This window comes from Bos javanicus, chromosome 4 (assembly GCF_032452875.1).
Source record: "Bos javanicus breed banteng chromosome 4, ARS-OSU_banteng_1.0, whole genome shotgun sequence".
NCBI classification, from domain to species: Eukaryota; Metazoa; Chordata; class Mammalia; order Artiodactyla; family Bovidae; genus Bos; species Bos javanicus.
The window spans coordinates 95,277,349-95,297,185 of record NC_083871.1 but is presented as its reverse complement, the minus strand read 5'-3'; the positions used below and the strand labels follow the sequence as shown (position 1 = coordinate 95,297,185).

Here is a 19,837-nt window from a genome sequence, read left to right as displayed (position 1 = left end):
AGGTAATGTTTATCAATGAGTTGTATTTCAGAATAGTGAATATAAATAGAGCAGAATTTTTGGTTATAGAAAGAAAGCTTTTGGACTAGTGGGGTTTTGAACCAGTGATCCAGTCCCTCTCTCTAGTTCCAGGAGGGACAGTATGCAAATCACCTAGAGGGGAGGGATACTTGTCTTCTATGTGAAGACCTCCAGGGACGATGTCACATGTTCTACATTAATATGTTTTCATATTTTGAAGTCTTCACATTAAGCTCAGTTCAGTTCAGTTCAGTCGCTCAGTCATGTCCGACTCTTTGCAACCCCATGAATTGCAACACACCAGGCCTCCCTGTCCATCACCAACTCCCAGAGTTTACTCAAACTCACGTACATCGAGTCGGTGATGCCATCCAGCCATCTCATCCTCTGTCATCCCCTTCTCCTCCTGCCCCCAATCCCTCCCAGCATCAGGGTCTTTTCCAATGAGTCAGCCCTTCGCATGAGGTGGCCAAAGTACTGGAGTTTCAGCTTCAGCATCATTTCTTCCAAAGAACACCCAGGGCTGATCTCCTTCAGAATGGACTGGTTGGATCTCCTTGCAGTCCAAGGGACTCTCAAGAGTCTTCTCCAACACCACAGTTCAAAAGCATCAATTCTTCGGTGCTCAGCTTTCTTCACAGTCCAACTCTCACATCCATACATGACCACAGGAAAAACCGTAGCCTTGACTAGACAGACCTTTGTTGGCAAAGTAATGTCTCTGCTTTTGAATATGCTATCTAGCTTGGTCATAACTTTCCTTCCAAGGAGTAAGCATCTTTTAATTTCATGGCTGTAATCTCCATGTGCAGTGATTTTGGAGCCCCCCAAAATAAAGTCTGACACTGTTTCCACTGTTTCCCCATCTATTTCCCATGAAGTGATGGGACCAGATGCCATGATCTTAGTTTTCTGAATGCTGAGCTTTAAGCCAACTTTTTAGCTAGTTCTTAATACTTTCCTGGAGTTTTTATTATCTCAGTCTAAAAACACCGTCTTTGGTTTCTCCCTTTCTGTAGGAAAGGACAGACAAATATGAAGAGAAGCTCATAGGTAATCTTGCAAACTCACACAGGAGTTAAAAACAGACTCAGATTTTCTTGAAAAATGAGGCTTTGTGTCACCATCTTCTTTCCAGCAACATGTTTTATATGTGCCATTTTAAACTTCTGGCTATAAATTTACAGCATATCTTAGGTAAGAAGTCATTGTCTGTGTCACAGGATTATGTTATCGGAGTCACAGCTGTGAGGTCATGGTACCCAGGCACTTGCATGCAGTGTTTACTGATACTTGCTTGGGGTCATGTTTTTAATTCTGTAGACCTTTTTTTTTTTGAACTGCTATTTCTTGTGCATTTTTTGGGTGTTTTTTTCCTTACATGGATATGAGTATATACATGCTTAGTCATGTCTAACTCTGTGGCCCCACAAACTGTAGCCCACCAGGCTCCTCTGTCCATGGGACTCTCCAGGCAAGAATACTGGGGTGGGTTGCCATTTCCTCCTCCAAAGGATCTTCCCAACCAGGGATCGAACCTGTGTCTCTTGCATCTCCTGCATTGGCAGGTAGATTCTTTAACACTGAGCCACCGGGGAAGCCCATGGGTATGTTTATGGCTTCTCAAATATTTTTTAGGGACACTAATAAAAGTTGTTTTGAGGGTTCTTGGTGAAATATCTTTACTGCTTTGAATTTTCTGTTTCTTCTGGTGTCTTTTTGTTGTTAATCTTGGTTTTCCACTTTCCTATTGCAGGCTTTCTTTAAGTGTGTCTTTATCCCTAACTCTTCACTCATGTAAAGATGAGATGGCCTTAAGGCTGCCAGGGTGCATCTTGCTTCCCTCTGGTGGCAGCCAGCCCTTGTGTGGAGAATTGCTAAGCATCAGAGTGAAGAGGACTTGACTTGGGGGTTTTCAGAATCACATTGACTGTTTAGTTCTCACTAGACTTTGTGTTTCATTTCTTTAGAGAATCATGTCCCTTTTTTAAGTTTTAGTTTTGGCCTGGGGGTACCTATAAGGTTTGTTGTATGGAAGTAGCAATTCTTGATGCTTTTGACTTCTCAGTTTATCTTCTTTCTACCCTTTTTATCATCTCTGGCCCAATTCACACTTGCTTTTTCTGAGTCTAGAGCCTCCTTGAGGTTTCACTGGGTTATCTCCTTCCTCAGCAGCAGCCTCTCAGAGAACCTCTGGGGCTGTGAGCTGCCTCTGCATAGCTTCATCAGTCAGTACTTTGTTATTTTATGGCTTCCAGATGTTGGTTGAAATCTCTCAGGCCCCTGATAGTCTTTTAATTGTGGTGAGTATGTATACTTATTTTTAATAACTGTAATGGTATCTTTCATGTGCCCTGACCACCATTTTGAAATAGTATCTTAGTTTGGGCAAAGTACCATAGATTGGCTGGCTTATAAACAACAGAAATTTATCCTTCACGGTTCTGGGAGCTGGTTTATAGAAAGCTGCTTTCTCGCCGTGTCCTCACAAAGTTGAAGGGGGTGAGAGAGCTCTCTGGAGTCTCCCTTTATAAGAGCACTAATCCCATTCAAGAGTACTCTGTGATTTAACAACCTCCCCAAAGACCCACCTACTAACACCACCAAATCAAGATTTCAACATATAAATTGAGGCAGGAGAGACAAACATTCAGTCCATAACAAATGAGAAGTCCTTTCATTTGTTCATTTGTCAGAAACACATCTGAAGAATTAAATCAGAAATGCAGTTAGCCAGGAAAAAAGTTTAAATGAGGGCACAATAACTGCAGTGGGTATTAGAGTTTGGGAAAACTAACCCTCAAAGTAACTTGGCTGGGAGAAATAAATTGGGAGGTTGGGATTGACATCCACACACTACTGTATATACAAGAGGTTAACTAATAAGGACCTACTCTGTAGCACAGGGAACTCTACTTAATGCCCTGTAATGACCTATGTGAGAAAAGACTCGAAACAAGAATGAATATATGTGTATGTATAACTGGTTGATTCTCTTTGCTGTGCCCCTGAAACTAACGCAACACTGTAAATCAACTACGCATGCGTGCTAAGTCGCTTCAGTCTTGTCTGACTCTTTGCGACCCTGTGGACTGTAGCCAGCCAGGCTCCTCTGTCCATGGGATTCTCCAGGCAAGAAGACCGGAGTAGGTAGCCATTCCTTCCTAACCCAGGGATCGAACCCACGTCTCTTACATCTCCTGCATTGACAGGCAGGTTCTTTACCACTGGTGCCACCTGGGAAGTCCAAGTCGACTATACTTCAATAAAAATGAAAAAGAAATAGCTTGGCTGGGAAGAGAAAATAAGCTGAGTTTATACAAAGACACAAAGATTTCCAGCTACAGAGGCTGTAGTTGTTCATCATGGAGCACCCCAAGACTTCCAGCTACAGAGGCTGTAGTTGTTCATCATGGAGCACCCCAAGACACTCTCCTAGCTTTGCTGCCAGAAGAAAAGATGCATCTTGTGAAACATGAAAGTTAGTCATTAAAAAAATCTATAGAAGTAGTGGGAGTTGTTCCTTATCTTTAATACAAATATAAATGTACATATGCTTGTTTTTTAATTTCTTGTCTGCCCTTAGACACAGGAGTTTCTGAAACTCCTGTTCCTTTGTTTCTATAACTTTTATTCCTTAAGAGATAGATTCTCATGCTTCTTTCTTTTCTCGTAAGAAGCATCTATATTCTCCCTTCCCATTTCCTTAGTGAAAAAAAAACCTCCAAATTCCTGTTGGTCATTCCTTTCTCGTACTTGTCCCATAGTTCCTGAAAATGCATAATGGATACCATGAAGATGGAAACAGTTAGATGTTGATGAATTAGTCCTTTATCTTTGCTCCCACAAGGGGTATCCATTTGCACCTCAGAAGAAACTCTGAATTTATATTTCCTATCTTACTATTCCCTCATTTTAATCAGAAAAAGTAGCTGTCTCCCTGTGAATAATCCCTGGAGATCTTCTCCACGTCTCCCACAGTTACCCCCAGGTGGTCGAACCTAACACAGAACCTTATCAGCCTATCCTGATGTCTAGTATAATACTAGGAGCCCCAAATCTATCTTGAGAATTTGCAAAGTAGTTGTTGTTTAGTTGCTAAGTTGTGTCCAAATCTTTTGTGACTCCATGGACTATATAGCCTGCCAGGCTCTTCTGTCCATAAGATTTCCCAGGCAAGAATACTGGAGTGGGTTGCCATTCCCTTCTCCAGGGCATCTTCACAACCCAGGGATTGAACCCGTATCTCCTGCATTGAGCAGCAGATTCTTTTTTTTTTTTTTTTTTTGAGCAGCAGATTATGAATGAGCCACCAGGGAAGCCCTGCCCATTCTTTTTTTTTTTGGTAATGGCGTAGAGGTAATTGAGGATAGCAAAGATCCCCTGGTATCTGATCTCTGTATTCTGTAAGTCGTTTACGAATTTAGAGCCTTCTGGACAGTTCTAGATCAAAGAGCAGGCCCTCTGAGGCCATACCCCAGAAGCAGATGTGGAGAGTGCTGAAGTGTCCTGAGCTCTGAAGATGCCAGCCCCCAGAACATGTTTGTAGTTTATTTCTGTTATTGGCCAGGACAGATACATTATCAGCTTATTTCGGGTGCCCTTCTGTCCAAATCCACTTGCTCCCGTCTCTTCCTGTAACCTGCTGGAGGTGAGGAGTATGTTGAGTGTGGCTTGTCAGTTGTCTCCTGACAAACAGTGGGCCTAACAAAGGACACTTGGAGAATTTAGGGCACCGTCACACTGGTTCTGGAACCCGGCATATCAGTTGACTGCTACTATTGGATGAGAGAAGAACAAGCAGGTGTGATCTTTTCCTCTGGAGGACCGTCTGTGTGCGGATGGTTCCACGGAAATGGGACAGCCGTGGTGAGATGCTGTGATGTCAAGTACGCTCATGTAGCTGGACGCTGGTTAACATGTAGAACATTTCTTCACCTAGGTTTTCTTCTGCCCAGTCCAGTCAATCTCCAACCCCAATGGCAAACACTTTCTAATTTATACACCACTGCTTCTATTCCTGTTCTTGAACTTCACGTAAATGGAATCACAGAGCATGTACTTCTTCTGCCTGACCTCCTTCACACGGCAGTTTCATATTGTCGTGTGTATCCTCATTCATTCTTCCTGCTCCCATGCTGGGGAGTATTCTCTTGTATAAATAGACCCAAATCTTTGGTCCAGTTCTCCTGATGATGGACATTTGGATTGTTTTTCCCTTTTTGGCTGTTATAGATATTAAGCTACTATGAACCAGCTCTTTTTTCTCAGTCTCATTCCTGTTTGAATATCAGTTTAGTTGCTAAACCAGACAGCAGATACATGTTTACCTTTATAAGAAACTTCCAGATAATTTTCAAATAATTATACCATTTTATACTCCAGCCAGCAGTGGATGAGAGTTCCACGTCCTCCAGTTCCTTCTTAACAATTGTCTGTGTGCATGGGTGCTCAGTCCTATCTGACTCTTTGTGACCCCATGGACTCTAGCCTGCCTGGCTCCTCTGTCCAGGGAATTCTCCAGGAAAGCACACTGGAGTGGGTTGCCATTTCCTTCTCCAGGAGATCTTCCTGACCCAGGGATTGAACCTGGGTCTCCTGCATTGGCAGGTACATTCTTTACCACTGAGCGTCCTTGGAAGCCCCAACAGTCTACCACTGTTGGTTGTTCTAACAGAGAAGGCAGTGGCACCCCACTCCAGTGCTCTTGCCTGGAAAATCCCATGGGCGGAGGAGCCTGGTAGGCTGCAGTCCATGGGGTTGCTGGGAGTCTGACATGACTGAACGACTTCACTTTCACTTTTCACTTTCATGCATTGGAGAAGGAAAGGGCAACCCACTCCAGTGTTCTTGCCTGGAGAATCCCAGGGACGGGGGAGCCCGGTGGGCTGCCATCTGTGGGGTCACACAGAGTCGGACATAACTGAAGGGACACAGCAGCAGCAGCAGCCATTCTACTGTAGAGTAAGTGGTTAGTGCAGTTCAGTCACTCAGTCATGTCCAGCTGTCTGCGACCCCATGGACTGCAGCACACCAGGCTTCCCTATCCATCACCAGCTCCCAGAACTTGCTCAAACTCATGTCTGTTGAGTTGGTGATGCCATCCAACCGCCTTATCCTCTGTCGTCCCCTTCTCCTCCCGCCTTCAGTCTTTCCAAGCATCAAGGTCTTTTCCAGTGAGTCAGTTCTTTGCATCAGGTGGCCAAAGGATTGGAGTTTCAGCTTCAGCAGCAGTCCTTCCAATGAACATCCAGGACTGATATCCTTTAGGATGGACTGGTTTGCTCTCCTTGTAGTCCAAGGGACTCTCAAGAGTCTTCTCCAACACCACAGTTCAAAAGCATCAATTTTTTTGCGCTCAGCTTTCTTTGTAGTTCAGCTCTCACATCCATACTAAGATCATGGCATCCAGTCCCATCATTTCATGGCAAATACATGGGGAAACAATGGAAGCAGTGACAGACTTTATTTCTTTGGACTCCAAAATCACTGCAGATGGTGACTGCAGCCATGAAATTAAAAGACGTTTCCCCCTTGGAAGAAAAGCTGTGACCAACCGAGACAGCATATTAAAAAGCAGAGACATGACTTTGCCGACAAAGGTCTGTCTTGTCAAAGCTGTGGTTTTTCCAGTAGTTGTGTATAAATGTGATCTCACATCAAGATCTCTCATCTTACTGGCCATTTGTATACCTTCCTGTTTGAAGGATCTGTTCTATCTCTTAGCCGTTTTTGTTTTTCTTTTTGGCCATTTTAAAGTTGAATTTTTTTAATATTATTGATAGGTAGAAGTTTTTTTCCTATGTTATACTCCTAATAAAATTCTTTTGTCAGAAACTTGTAATGCAGGTATATTCTCCCAGTCTGTATTTTACCTTTCATTTTCTTATAAATGTCTTTTGATGAGCAGAAGGTTTTAATTTTGAAGTAACTTAATTAATCAAATTTCCCCATACATTATCAGTACTTTTTGTTTCCTAAGTAATCTACCTCTCCAAGACTATAAAGATACCCTTCTGTGTTTTCTTTTAGAAGCCTTATAGTTTTAGCTTTTATCCTTTGGGCTATGATCCATCTCAGATTAATTTTTGTTTATCAGGTAAAGTAGAGGTTAGGCGCGTTCTTTTGCATGTTTCCCAGTTGTTCCAACATGGTTTGTTGTCAGGACTTCCTTTTCCTCATTGACTTGCTTTGGCACCTTTACTGAAAATTGGTTATCCGTGTAAGTGTGGGTCTGAAGGAGCCCTGAAGAATGTACAGACGCCATGTGACATGCACTTAAGTCTAGGAAATAACAGTTCACACTGGTCAAGCTTAATAAGCCTCAAGTGACTGGCAGTCTTAAACATAGATATCACGGAACATTTGCATCAAAGGTCACTGGCAGAAACTTTGTGGGATCCATTTTGGGGGCCGTTTTTTGCTTGTTTTATAGAACGAACCTTGTGAGGTTTCTAGAAGTTGCAGCACTCCCACACTGAAGATCAGGTCCTCATCACTACAGAAGTACACATTCAAATCTGTGCAATCCAGCCTAAGCCTGCGGGCAACTTCAAAGAGAATGAAATATTTGAACTTCAGTTTTCTTATTTGAAAAACGGGAGATACGTTGATTCAAAATGACTGATTTGGGACTCAGTATAATTAAGTGTGGGGTCAGACAAAAAAACAACTACTCTTAAGAAGAAAATTCTTTGTAAAGAAACTTGTGAAAAAAATTATTTTGCTGGCTTGTGCTTATTGTATGCAAAAATAGATCTGCTGACTTTTAAAGTCTTCTCTGTGAATAGAATCTCTACTTGGAAAGGTTTTTGTAAACAGTTTCACTTAGCGTTTTTATTTGAATATAAATATAAGAGAATCTTTGATTTGAAAACTGTGGGATGGATAGAGTAGGAAACAACACCGTGACATTACTCTGTTAAGAGGGAGAGAATAAGTGCTGATTATTTCTTTTTAACACCCTGGATTTGTAGAGTTTTAGAATTCGTGTTATCATGGTATGGCAGCCCAGGTCAGTGGTTGAGCGCAGGACTCTGATGCTGGACAGCCAGGGTTGAGACACCAGCTCTGCTGATCCCCACAGGTGAAGGAGTCAGCCCCTCTGTGCTTCTCCCTAAAACTGGCAGAGTGAGAATGCCTGCCTCACATTCAGAGAACTCAGGAGACTTGGAGCTGTGCCCGAGTCAGAGTGAGCGCCATGAACTGTTGGCTGGAGGTATTTAATATTACATTACTTTCATGATACAGTCACTCGAGGAAAGGAAGTCTTTTTTAAAAGAAGAAACTAAAAAAGCAAAAGTGTATCACTGTCCTAGGGTTCAGACATCTCACTATTCATAGCAAACTCCCCAGTTGATTGAACTGATCAGATTTTACTGTTAATTTCCCTTCTTTCTGAACAGGATGCCGAATTAAAGGTTTTTTGTTTGTTTGTTTGTTTGTTTGTTTGTTTTGAGCTCTTTGGGAAGTGTATGCCTTGGAAATACAAGAGATGCTTGATACTAATTGTTAGAATGACTTTTGTCACTGCAAAAGGACTTTATAAGGAAAGGTACTCTTTGAGCTTGCATCTTCCTCTCCTGCCACTTTGCTCTGAGCTTAAGCAAAACACAACAGTCGTTCACTTGAAATACCTCCCCTAGCCTGTGTTTGGACTTGTACAGTTGTGCTCAGCTCCTGGCCCGTTTTTGCTCTCTCAAGCAATTTCCCGGCCAGAGCAGGAACTAGAGCTGTGTCTAGGAGAAGCAACTGTGACAGGACTGTCTTCCCACCCATGTCCCCAGCACGACTCTGGAAGGAGGGACATGCTGGACCCTCACTGCGATCCAGGTGCCCATTTAGAGGCCGGAAAGCACAGGCCCACTCAGGCCACACACACAGGTTGTCAGCACACTATTAATAGGGTTGAAATAACGATGTTTTGGTTACGCACACAAACCAAGTTTGACTGTAGACTGAAGTGTGAGCTTTCCACACGTTGTAACCAGGAAGGCCGTCATACCCTGTGGAAGCCTCTGTCTTCGTGACAGCCTGTGTGGTTGAGGCCTAAGGAGACTGATGGGATTACTGCTGATTTACCCGGCCTGACTGTCCTGAAGTGGACTTCTCATGAGGTCTGCTCTGCGTCATCAGCTTTTTGTTTATGTTCCCCGTGTTGTTTGGTAACTGCCACAGAGGCACGGTGCGGCGGCACGTGGCTGTCATGATCTGGCGCCTGGGAAGTCACCTTCCACTGACCGCGGCTGCTCCCTGCCATCCAGGCCACTCTCGTCTCCTGGCAGCTTTCTCTTCTGGGGCTCGTTCTCACTGCTCGGTCTCTGTAGCTGCCACCCACCTATGCAAAGAGAAAAGAGACACCAGAAGGTGAGCACGCTCAGGCTGTGGCCCCAATCAGCACGCTGCATCTACACCTGTCTTGTTTTCCTTGCCTCCTGCCCTCTTGGAGGAGGAGCCCGCCCGTGTCCAGGCTCTGACCCTGTTCTCTCTCACCTCCTCAGAGACTTTTTCTCTCTCTGAACTTCACCTGCCATCCTCCACTGACTTTCTCCCATGAACACATAAACCCTCTCAAGGCTGACCAACCGAAGGGAAAGGGAAGTCGCTCAGTCGTGTCCGACTCTTAGCGACCCCATAGACTGCAGCCTACCAGGCTCCTCCATCCATGGGATTTTCCAGGACCAACCGAAAACCAAACACAAAACCCAGTGGCCTTCAGGATCGCCTTCCCTTTGGGTTACTTCTCCACTCACGTCTCCTGCCAGGGACCAACTTCTTGGAAGAGCAGGGTGAATTTGCTACCTCCATTTCCTCAGCCCTGCCCCCTGCTCAGGGCTTCCCTGGTAGCTCAGCTGGCAAAGAATCTGCCTGCAATGCAGGTCCCCTCCTCAGGCTCCTGCAGTCTGGCTTTTGCACCTGTGACCAAGCTGGTCTCGCACTGGCCAGAGTGGTAGTTGTCTTCCTATCTTCCGTGGCCGCATTTGCCAGATAAATTTAGATTTGTATCTGCTGTGACCTGTTTGATGTCCTTGGCCTCGCTGACCTGACCTGCCCCTCTGGCTTTTTCTCTTCCTTGCCTCCCTTTGCAGGTTCTTTCTATTTATCTCTAAGCTCCATGCTTTGCATCCAGATGCCAGCTGGACCTTCCTACTCAATATCTTGCTAGCACCTCATAGCCAATGGATTCCAGACTGATCCCAGTCACCCAAACCTGAAACCTCTGCCTTACTGACCCTTCTCTCACCTCATCTTCCAGATCCACAAAGAAACCAAATCTGGTTAAAAATCTGCATCTCGACCATTCTCAAACCCATCTACTCTGTCTCCAGTGTGTCCTTCTTGGTTACCATCATCTTTGACCTCAACTGTTGTCTTTAGCATCCCTCTCCATGCTACCGATATTCTCCCGCAATCCATTCTCCCGACTGCATTCAGAGTGATGCTTCTGAAAAACAAGCTCATCGTGTCCCTTCGCTCTTAACTCTCACTTGTTACTATGATACCCTGTACCCAACTGATCAGGGTCCTGTAGAGTATGTGTTCTCACTCTGTGTGTAAACAAGTCATTAAACACTGAAACCCATGGTGGTGGCGGGGGAGTTGGAAAAGAGACTCATTTCCCCCTCAGCGCAGCAGAACTTAATGAGAATCCTGCCTGCCCAGACATCCCTCACCTCTACCCTCCAAGGTTCCTGATCATCGCTACATATTCCTGCCACTCCTTCACCCCCCCACTCACCTCATGCCTCCCAGTGCCAGCTGCTCCCACCTATAATGGGGAGCATTACTCTGCCTACCCATGCCCGCCCCTGCTGCTTATTCAGAGAGCTCTGCTCTCTACCAGGTGTTCTGATCCTTAAGTTTCAGCCTGTCTTATATTAGCTTGGGTTCCCTTCAGGGCACATTCTGAACATAGGTACAGTCTGGTCTGATTCTACTATAGAGGAGCTGGGTGACCTCTCAGTACCTCAGTTTTCTCATCTTTCAAATCTGACTTTGTAAGATTATAGTAAAGATTAAATTAATTTGTGCCTGAAGAATGTCTTTAAAACTCGATCTGACCCATAAGTAGCTAGTCAATCTTGTGGCAATAATACTAATGACTACTCTTTGCAACTGCATGGACTAAACAGTCCATGAAATTCTCCAGGAAATAACACTGGAGTGGGTAGCCTTTCCCTTCTCCAGGGGATCTTCCAAACCAGGGATTGAGCCCAGGTCTCCTGCATTGCAGGCAGATTCTTTACCAGCTGAGCCACGAGGGAAGCCCACTAATGACTACTACTATTACTAAAAATGTCACTTCATATAGGTTTCCATTCTCGAGCTACCTCGACCAGATTGGAGCCCCCGCTGATGTGTGCCAACAGCATCCCGTCCTTCTTTTAAATTGTAACTGCTAGTTTGGTGAAGGAAGGATGATGGCATCCAGTTCACCATTCAGTGCTTAGCGCAGTGCCTGGTATATAGTGTATGGTATGTACCATGCACGTGTGGGTGTGTGCTCAGTCACTACCCACGCCAGTGTTCTGCCCTGGAGAATTCCATCGACTGTTCAGTCTATGGGGTCGCCAAGAGTCAGACACAACTGAGCGACCCCATGGACTGTAGTCTACCAGGCTCCTCTGTCCATGGAATTCTCCAGGCAAGGATACTGGAGTGGGTTGCCGTGCCGTCCTCCAGGGGATCTTCCCGACCCAGGGGTCGAACCCTCATCACCCCGCCATTCTGCACTGGAAGCAGATCCTTTACCAAGGAGCCACCTGGGAATCCCATGTACTGTGTATTCAACAAATATTTTTTGAATGGACTTAATCGAATGACTTGTAAAAAGAATATTCCAGATATGCTCTATTTCTTACCTTTAGTAAGCTGCCTATAAAATATGAACCATGCCAGTTGAAAAACAGAACGTGACAAACAAAGCATAACCGTGCTCCAGGGGTTTGCCTTTAAACCGAGCATCACTGAGTGAGCCTGGACAGGCTGACGAGCTCTGCGGCTGTCTGTGTCCCTGCAGCAGCTCCACCTGAGAGCCTTTGTCCACCTCCAGAATTCTTTGATTCTCTGTTAATGGGGCACAGTAAGGACACAGCACGTTTTAGGAGACTCAGGGTTTCCCTCATAGTTATATTTTTTTCCTGTTAGCTGATGGGAAAATGTCATCTTGTTTCTTGGACTTGCAGGTTCTTTCCTAGTTGTGGGGAATTTTTCAAGCTAGCTGTAATGAAAGGGTCTCAAAGAACCACAGAGAGGTGTGGTATGTTCTTTTCAAGTTAGACATAATGTCCCTTCTTATTTTTACTTTTGATCTTCTGTGATACTGAGCTGACTTCTATAACTCTATTTAAAAAATCTAATATCAGAAATAAGATCTAAAAAAAAAAAGAAAGAAAATCTATTTTATTTTGATGCTTGCACCCTTGACATCCTTTAAACTGAGTTTCCTACCAAATCAAAAGCATGCTTCAGAATTATGAATACTAACTCTAATGCATTCTTTCTTTATTCTGTTCTCTCTTTTTTCCTTTAATGGTATGTATATATACACACATTATTAAATTGTGGTAAAATACATATGTAAAATTTATGATCTTAATTATTTTCTTTTTTTGGCTACACCACATGGCATGTGGGATCTTAATTCCCCAACTAGGGATCGAACCCACATCCCCTACATTGGAAGCCCAGAATCTTAACCACTGGACCACCAGGGAAGTCCCACCCATTTTTAAGTGTACAGTTCAATGGCATTAAGTACATTTACATTACTGAACAGCCATCACCATCACTCATCTCTGGAATTCTTTCCTCTTGCTAAACTGAAGCTGCATTCCCATTAAACACTAACTCACCATTCTCCCTTTCCCCTCAGTCCCTGGCAAGCACAGTTCTTTTTGTCTCTGTGAATTTGACTATTCCAGGAACCTCATATAAGTGGATTCATACAGTATCTTTTGCTGCTGCTGCTGCTAAGTTGCTTCAGTCGTGTCCAACTCTGTGCGACCCCGTAGACGGCAGCCCACCAGGCTCCCCCATCCCTGGGATTCTCCAGGCAAGAACACTGGAGTGGGTTGCCATCTCCTTCTCCAATGCATGAAAGTGAAAAGTGAAAGTGAAGTCGTTCAGTCGTGTCCGACTCTTACCGACCCCATGGACTGCAGCCCACCAGGCTCCTCCGTCCATGGGATTTTCCAGGCAAGAGTACTGGAGTGGGGTGCCATTGCGTTCAGTGACTGGCTTATTTCACTTAGCATGATATCCTCAAGATCCAACCATGTTGTACCATGTATCAGAATTTCCTTTCTTTTTAAGGCTGAGTAACATTCTGCTATGTGACTAGACCACATTTCTGTTTATCCATCCATTGGATATATTTGGGTTGCATCATCCCTTTTGGCTGTTGTGAATAATGCTGCTGTGAACATAGGTATACACATAATTCTTTGGGACCCTTCTTTTCATTGTTTTGGGTCTAATGATTCCTTGAATCTTCTCTCTTAATGCTTCTATTCTTACGTGAATTCTTGCCTTCCTCTTTGGGCCATTTTCCACCCCTCAGCTGTCGGTCTTCTTTGCCATTTTGCTAATGATGAACATCCTGCTGTCAAGAGTCTCCTGCTTCAGTGTGGCCCTCGCAGCGCGGCTGCTTTGTGGAGAAAACAGCGTGAGGACTGGGAAGTAGTATTTGTTCCCACCTCCCGGACACCTTCCTGATACTCTCTGAAGATATACCAGTGGTTTCTAAAATTTTAAAAAGGACAGCTTAATGATAGAGCAGCTTTTTATGGCTGTTGACAGTCTGCATTAATAGTAGCATATTCTTGATGTATCCGTCCTATAATTGTGATATTGATGTCTGTTTTTCCTCATGAAAGTGATATGTGACAATCATAGAAAACTTACATAGAAAAAATATTACACACAATAAGTAGCACTATTAAAAAGCAACCACTATTAACATCTTGATGTGTTTTTTCTGGTCTTCTTAATGTGAATTTTTATCTATTTAAGATCATATTGTTTTGCACGTTTCCTTGCACTTAATAATAAAATGCAAGCATTTTCTTGTTAGGTGTTTGTAAAGCTTTCATATGACTGAGAGATATTTATAGAATGTTCATTAAGTTAAATAACATTTTTCTAACTATAAAAATAACATTTCTTTTGGAAATGTCAGATATCTCAATATTATAAAGAAGTAATGAAAAAATTTCAAGTTCTCTGCCCACCCTTTCTTAAGTTTTTTAACTATGTTCTTTTCCAGTCTCTTTTTGCCTAGCAACATTTATATCATACTTATATATAATTTTATATCCAGCATTTTTACCTAACATTATATTTTGTGATCTCCAGTGTCATTAAGTATTCTCCAAAAACTGTTATTTAAACATATGAAAGAAAATATGAATTTGCTGAAATTTTTTTATTCACATGCTTTTCTCCGATTTTGGATGTTAGGTTGTTTCCGGTTTTATGTTATTGTAAGTTATTGTATGTACGTCCTTGTATAGTTATCTTCCTGTGTATCTGTGACTGCTTCTTCAGGAGGTATTTATAGATACGTTATCAGTCAATGCAGTTTGAGGGCTTGTAGAAAGATATTGCTGATTTCCCGAAATGATTGTCTTACCTCACTTCGCCAGCTTTGTTCTTTCTGTTGTCCATTTTTGTGAATCTGATTGATGAAAAAACTCCTGGTGTTTCCTAGTGAAATTCAACACTCTCTTGCATTAATTGACCTTTATATTTTGGGTCGAATTGTCTGTTAATATCTTTTATCTTTTACATTTATAATGATATAGACCATATTATCCTATTGCAAGTATTTTATTTTTTTATTTATCTTTCAGTTTTGTCTGATGCTTTTGGAGCTACAGATTTTAATGTTTTAATGTCGTCAGGTTGGGTTGATTACCTTGCCGTTTGTTGCTTTTTCCATTGCTTTGGTGAAGCTAAGACTTCTTTTCCTATCTCGAATTCAGAAATATTTTCTTCTAATTCTTTCTTTTCCTCCCTTTTTACATTCAACTCCTTAATCTCCACAGTATTGATTCTGATGAAGATTATAAAGTGAGAGCTAATTGTATTTTTTCTAGAATATTATCTTGCCCTCATGTTTGTCCAAAATCCCAGTAAAATTGTGATGTGAAGCAAAACAAGGGCTTTTTCTTACTTTAGTGTCTTGATTTTTCCTCTGAGAAAAGTGAGGAGGCTGTGTTATACCCATGCAAGGGGAGGAGCCAGGAAGAGGGTCTGGTTCCCTCTCAGAAGCTTAGCTTCTCAGCTCAGAACTTGCCGTGTCTCCTCCCAGCTCAAAAGGTATGATGCTCCGCACCAGCTGGTGAGGGACTGAGACAGCAGAGGTAATAAGGATCAGGGGCCCACCAGTGAGGGACGAAATAGCCAGAGCGAGCCTCTCGAAGTCCTAACATTTCAGTTTTCCTCAACTAGGATAAGCTGGCAGGGCTCTGCTCACTGGAGGCTTACTTGAGCCTCAGGTTGTAGCTGTGACGCTGCAGGTGATAAAGAAGAGCCCTAGCCTGGGAAAGTCAGAGATCTTGAGTCCAGGTTCAACTGTCAGCCAACTGTGTGTGTAACAGGGGAAAGTCTCTTAGCTTCTCCACTTTGCTTATTTATAGAATAAATCTGAGATTTATTCTTAATAAATTATGATCTCAGCAAGTGCAGAGGTGAGTTGTGCCATGACTCTGTTGGGGGGACATTTCTTGGCAACTTGTTTATCTTTTCTTATTAATCTAGTCAACCAGTGTGATAACCGTGTTTAGTAGAAATATCTCAATGTCATGTAATACTCCTGACTGTTCTTGGTCTACTTCAAGCTTCCCTTCTGAGAGTCCTCTGTTTTCCCTAATAATTTCTTCTCCAGCTACCTCTTGTGTTTAAGAATTTTGAAAGATGAGCTTGTAACCAGGAAATACTCAGAACTGATGTTTTTCACTGACCGTGCCCTGCCACTTGCCTGTGGTATAATTTTTTTTAAAAAGCTGATATAAAGATATGAAAAGCATTTTGAAAAATGTGAAGCATTAAGTTGATAAAAGTAATAGTTATGAGATACAAATACCTCCTCTCAACCAGGTTAATTGTTTTTATTGATATTAATAACAGAAATTGCATTAAGAAACAAAATAATCACTGGCCAAACCTTTTGAATTTCAAGTATGTTTATGTTAACATACTCATTTTAGACAGCTAGCACCGAGACTGTGGTCAAGTGGTTTTTATATGAGAAAGTCATCTATCAGTCAATCCATTATACTTAAGTGTTTTAACATTTATCTCCCACTTTTTGATTTCCAGGGTGAGTTAATACCTCAGATGGAAATTTTTATGGTGTTGACATTTTCCTCTTGAGAATGTATTTGCTGTAATAAAATACAGTGACCTTTTGAAATCAATAAAACCTGTGTGAAAACCAGGACAGTTTTTTCTGTGTGCTCCAGGAGCACACAGCACTACATATTTAAATAAAGCACAAGTACATGACTGCAAATGTTTGTTTCATTACGATTATGTCTTGCCCCGTCTTCAAATAACATGAAAAATCGCCTTGAAAATAAACCTTGAATGGATATGATCTTCATAGAAACAGTTTCTTTATTAATTAAACTTCTCTTTCACATAGTGCATTGCTTTGATCTCGTAATATTTTTTAAAATGTCCTGAGGGCTTATTTTCAAGGTTTCCAAATTAATTTTTATTTCTTAAAAGCCGTAACATATTCAGAGCTCGATGAATCCCAAAGACAGTATTTTTAAACTCCTGTTAAGTTTATTTTTCTTAGTGTGCTAGTCTCCTGCATAATTTTCTTTGCTCTGTGGGTCACATGATTCCTCCCGTCCATAACACACGCACTTAAAATTTTCACTTCCTGATTGAGCCATCAAGATTATGTAAAATGTAAATCAGTCTAAATACCTGTGAGCAGAAATTTTAAGGGAAAAAAAGGCTGTTTCATTTTTGTTTCATTATTAATGCCTAAAATATCGGAGTGAGTGTTTGCCTGTTTGTATTAGGAAAGTAAAGACTGTTAGGTTTTTTTTTTTTTTGTCCCTTCCCTTTCAGATTGCATCAGACTTTGCTTTCATTATAAAAATAAAGTACCAAGTAGATAGACCGAAGGAGGGGTGTAGTTGCAGGACTGAAATCAAAATGGTTCCGATTACTGAGAGAGCTGTTCATGTACTTATGCCTTTCATGATCTGCATGGAGAGAGCAGCATCTCTCAAAAGGTAATGATTTGATAGTTCACAGTTGTAATAGCCATTTAGCCTTTTTGCTGCCTGATATAAATGAAAGTAATTTCTGGCAGACTAGATGACGCTTGTTTTATCATGAATCTTAAAATCCCTGACATTTTCTCAAAGCATTTTTGAAGTTGTCATAGTAACGGCATGATATTTGGAGGGTCTTTTTAGTAGTTCTCTAGCTAGAGTTAATTAATTTTATTAACCCTGGACGTCTTTGTTTTTAATCCTTCTCTGATAAACAAGGGCCGTAATTGCTCAGATATGTATTTCGTGTTCTTTATTTCTTGGTGACTGTAGTTCGAGGACTTGATGTTTTGCAAGTTGTTGTAGGGAAGGAAAGAGGATATTATCAGCTGATTTCAGATAGGTTAAACCTGGGTTTTTAATTCTTTCTAAAATTGCACCACCGTCGTAGTACCTGAACTTAGTTTTCTTTAAAGAGATGGGTCATGGCAGATGTTCACTCAAGTTTTATTGTAACTTACACGGTTGAATTGTGTCACAACTATCCTCATTTTTTCCTTTTTAAAAATTCGACTAGATCAAGAACAAGAAATGAGGAACACAGAAGGGAAATGTCAGACTTTCAAGAGAAAATTATTTCTTTAAAAATGCAGCACTCAGAAACACCTCCAAAATCAGGTTCCACAAAACAAAAAGAAGTGGATAAATCTGACTTTACCAAAGTTAAAAATGCAGCAGTGCTCTTTGAAACTCTAAAGTATGCTAAACTAAATTATCCTCTAGGAAAGTTTGTGGGAATTTTTTATTGGGAGAAAGTAGGTCAGGATCTTCTATTAGAAAAAGCTCTGTGGCAGGAATTCTTGCCAATATGGCGATTGGTGAGGAACGAAGCCCTTCTCTCGGGCAGGGAGACAGTCAGGAGAGAGAGTGGTCTGTGCTAAGTGTGGGTGCCGCTGCAGGGGTTTTAAAAAGTACCTGATGTTCGATGCTTTTTGTTTTGTTGTATTAGTGATCAGAAAGATGTGACAGTTACCAAAGGTATCACGTGAGTTCCGGGGGCTTAATGCTAACGCCCGTATCCCTACTGTTGTGAGGAGTGTTTGCTCAGCCAGGGGCAGTTCAAGACGGTCGGGGTGGCAGCGTGTGCAGCCAACAGCAGTAAAGGTGCTAATACACGTCCAGTGATGTCAGGAGTTACGAGACAGCGGTTTCAAAACCCTGCAGTAAACAAGGTCAAAGTGTCCCGTTTTGCTGGAAGAAGGGTTGTTTTTATGAGCTGGACAGCACATGGATGAAGTAATTTTTCAAAACAAACATCAAATTTATATATTGGGTTTTCCTTCCTAATTTCTGGATTTTAAAAAATTAACCAGATGAGATTTAGTAAGGGGTACATTTTTTTTAAGCATAATTAATATACTTTTTTTTCCTGTTGTCTTCTGTTTGTTTTTAAGTGATTCATATAGTTTCCACAGAGGAAATGAAAATACTTCTGATCTAGGATTCTTAAATGTCCTTTTTTGAGAGCAAGCTCAGACCCAGTGCACAACAAATGCCAATCACCATCCCCAGTAAAACACTCCTTCTAATGCTGTACCTTTTGCTCTTATTTAGACCGGCATCTAAGTACAAGAAAGTTAATGGCGCAGAATACTGCTGAGTGCATGGTTCTCGTCCTAATGCATTTTCCAGCCTTGAACCTGAGAATGCCAGAGGCTGGCGTCCCTGGACGCGCGTCTGAGCGGTTATCTGCTGGTGGCCTGGTTCCTGAGCTAACAAGTGGGTGTCCCGGGCGCGCGTGTGCTAACAGCAGCAGCGGTGCCACGTGGCGCCCAGAGGTCACCTCGGTCTGGCCTGGAGATTGCCGGTCCTCCGTGAAGCTTCTGAGATGAACCGTGAACTTGGGGCATCCCGAGGCAGCACAGGCATTCTGGAGTTCCCCCAGCAAACCTGGATGATCGCGTAAACACAGCTTGTAAAGTGAAAGCAGGGGCCTTGAGGAAAGGAATTACCCTCATCTCGTTCCCGACCTGCTTACTGCGCTGGAAAACAAAGTAAGTTTTGTTTGTTTCTTTGTTAGTCAGTCTCTCCTACATGTTTTTTCTTGCTAACGTTATTAAGGACACTCAATATCTGGCAAACACCAAGTTGCTTTTTTTTTTTTTTTCCTTTCCCCTTCATTGGGAAGTAGGAGATGAAGTTTGTTGAACAGCTAATTGCTTCTTTTATCTTTTCTATCTCTCTTCCTGTATCTAGCCCTCTGGCTGGCGTGTTAGAGATAGTAAGAGACTGAACTTTATCATCAATGAGAAAACAAAGAGTTCTCTTTTTTTCCCTCTGTTTAAATGGTTCAAGAACTTTGCCATTAATTAAATGACAGTGACACAGACAAGGCTGTTTTATGTGGTGCGGCCAGGAGCTCGTCTAATGACGCTGGCCTTACTTGCAGTGGGAAGCAGGGAGGTGCATATATGAGACAGGTGTGAGGCCAGGGGTCTGCATGTGGGCGCTGCAGACACCAGGTAGAAATGGCTCTTGGATGAGAGGCTGTCATTTTAAAACCTGTTAGGAGATGGAAA

At 42.3% G+C, this 19,837-nt stretch overlaps 1 long non-coding RNA gene across 27 annotated transcripts in view; it reads left to right on the top strand.

The window, feature by feature from the left end:
- The window catches only part of LOC133246761 (uncharacterized), a 240,273-nt gene that overhangs the window by 132,461 nt on the left and 87,975 nt on the right, over positions 1–19,837 (top strand). For 21 of the 27 annotated variants that reach the window (XR_009736162.1, XR_009736158.1, XR_009736153.1 and 18 more), the window contains one exon: positions 1,041–19,312. This is a non-coding gene — a long non-coding RNA (uncharacterized LOC133246761). The remainder of the gene's footprint in view (positions 1–1,040; positions 19,313–19,837) is intronic. The other 6 variants (XR_009736136.1, XR_009736144.1, XR_009736137.1 and 3 more) reach the window with 3 other exon arrangements.